Raw genomic sequence first — 2,122 nt, 5'->3', positions numbered from 1 at the left:
CTGGTTGGCTGATTGCCTCTCGGCAATCCTCTGTGATCTGCGTCTGCAAGAACTCTCGGCTCTTCTCTCTTTGTAAGAAGGCACCTGCAGGCAAGCTTCGTCTCCAGACTCACCACTAGGCTGTGGTACCGAAGGAAGCCTCTCTGTGGCACTAGGACCTGGTTGAATCTCCTCCTCTGGGACTGGAGGATCACATCTGGGACCTGGCAGGGCAGGAACAGCACCTGGCATTGCCTCAATCAGCCCTTGCTCTGGAGGAGGCTCATCCTCCTCCTCATCCTCCGAGAGCTGATCTTGGCTGGCCATGACAAAATGGGGGGAAATTGTAGCGCCGCATCATGGGAAATTTGCAACCCAGTGGGTTTGCAGTGGTATACCAGAGCAGAAGCAAAGTTGCATTCCACACCAGACCTATTCAGAGTGAAATCGAAGTGAGCTTGGAAGCGATTTCTGTGAATTTGCTTGTTACCGATTTTACCAAAATGAGGGGTCACTTTGGAATCACTGCAGAAGCTCCACACAAGGAGCCCCCATAGAAAGGAATAGTGTGTGATAACGTTATTGCGTGAATTCATATTGTTGGACCCGCAGTCACATCGGATCTCAGCTGCAAAAAGCTGCAAAAACCTCCGTGTGATAAACACCAAAGAAACTCTAGGGCAATTTCTGTGCCAATGATTTTAATGAAATATATTTCTATGTAATTCTCTTACGATCAGGCTTTCAACCATGAATAGGAAATATGTAATAAAGTCACGAAGAGTCACAAGCTTCAGAAAGTTTGAATGTGTTTTTGAAGTGGAGAAGGCTTAAAATAATCAAATACTGAATTAAAATGGATCCCTGAAGTATTAGAATATTATGTTGATTCACATTAAAGGGCAGTTAAAGCACTGTTCTTGACTTTCAATCTCAGCTCCTCTCTCCTCTCTGTATCAAATATGGGAAAGATGGGGCCTGCCCCAAAGTTGTTGGACTTCAGCTGCCAGTCCTCCCCATGGGGTGTGTTAACTAGTCCAACATCTCAAGGGTTGTATGATCCCCATTCTTGCTCCATGCTGGAACAAGCAGCAGTTGTATGATCCCCATCCCTGCTCCATTCTGGAACAAGCAGCAGTTTCTTGCTTGCTGTCTTGCCTACTAGGGATGAGGCCAATTAGACAGAAAGGGGTTAAGATGATCTTTTGTCTTCCTTTTCTGCTTGCTTTTCCTTCTGTCAACCACCTGTCTCAAAAGCATTATGGGCAAATAACTTTGTCTGGTTCATTAAGGATTAATTGAGAGACTGCCCATCTATTGTAAAAAGAAAAAGAACAGCACATCTGGGAGGGAGGAGGACATGCTGCAACATGTATCCCTCCCATCTTTTTCTCTTACAGTTTAGAAAGGATCTGGCTATTGCTAACCAAGAAAGTATTTCCTTAATAAATGTTCCTCCTGTTGAGGATTCTAAACTTATTTTTCTACCTGCAATTTGGTTGTTCAAACACATCATCGTAAAACAGGCACCTAGGACAGGTGCCTCCACTAAGACATGAATAAAGGCTCTAACGGGCTTTTCATTCCAATAACAATCTCTCACGATCCTTCCTCTCTAAAACTCTATTAACCATCACAAAAGCAAAGAGAAGTTTAACTAAACTAAAATATGAATCTCTCTCTCTGAATACGCGACAGACAGACTGTTGTGAGATGTAGTGGCTTGAATGTTGGTTAGGACTTGGAAAAACCAGGGTTCAAGTCCCTGCTCAGCCATGGAAACTCATTCAGTGGCAAGTTACACTCTCTCAGTCTTATAGAAAGGAAGTGGCAAACCCCCTTTGAATCAATCTTGCCAAGAAAACCCCAGGACAGGGTTGTTGTTAAGTCCGAGCCAATTTGAAGGCACATAAAAACAAGTTAAGTAAGCCTTGCCTAAGTGAACCAAAAAAAGAAAGAAAGAAAGAAAGAAAGAAAGAAAGAAAAAGAACCTTCTAGAGACCACTTAAATGCTTCTTCCAAAATGCAACCAGGGATTTTTTTTTTCCTTTCACCAGCCTCCACTTTTCTCATGCTTTCCATTTTGGTGGCCAAATGTGCAGAGCCATGCTCTTTTAAAACATGCTTTGAGCAGCTGGTGAGG

The 2,122-nt window shown here is 43.4% G+C and overlaps 1 protein-coding gene across 1 annotated transcript in view; it reads left to right on the top strand.

The window, feature by feature from the left end:
* The window catches only part of OSBPL5 (oxysterol binding protein like 5), a 358,346-nt gene that overhangs the window by 108,883 nt on the left and 247,341 nt on the right, over window positions 1–2,122 (top strand). The window lies entirely within an intron of this gene.

The sequence above is a fragment of the Sceloporus undulatus genome, chromosome 1 (assembly GCF_019175285.1).
Source record: "Sceloporus undulatus isolate JIND9_A2432 ecotype Alabama chromosome 1, SceUnd_v1.1, whole genome shotgun sequence".
In the NCBI taxonomy this organism is placed as follows: domain Eukaryota; kingdom Metazoa; phylum Chordata; class Lepidosauria; order Squamata; family Phrynosomatidae; genus Sceloporus; species Sceloporus undulatus.
The sequence above is the reverse complement of the archived record's forward strand: the minus strand, read 5'-3'. Positions and strand labels throughout refer to the sequence as shown.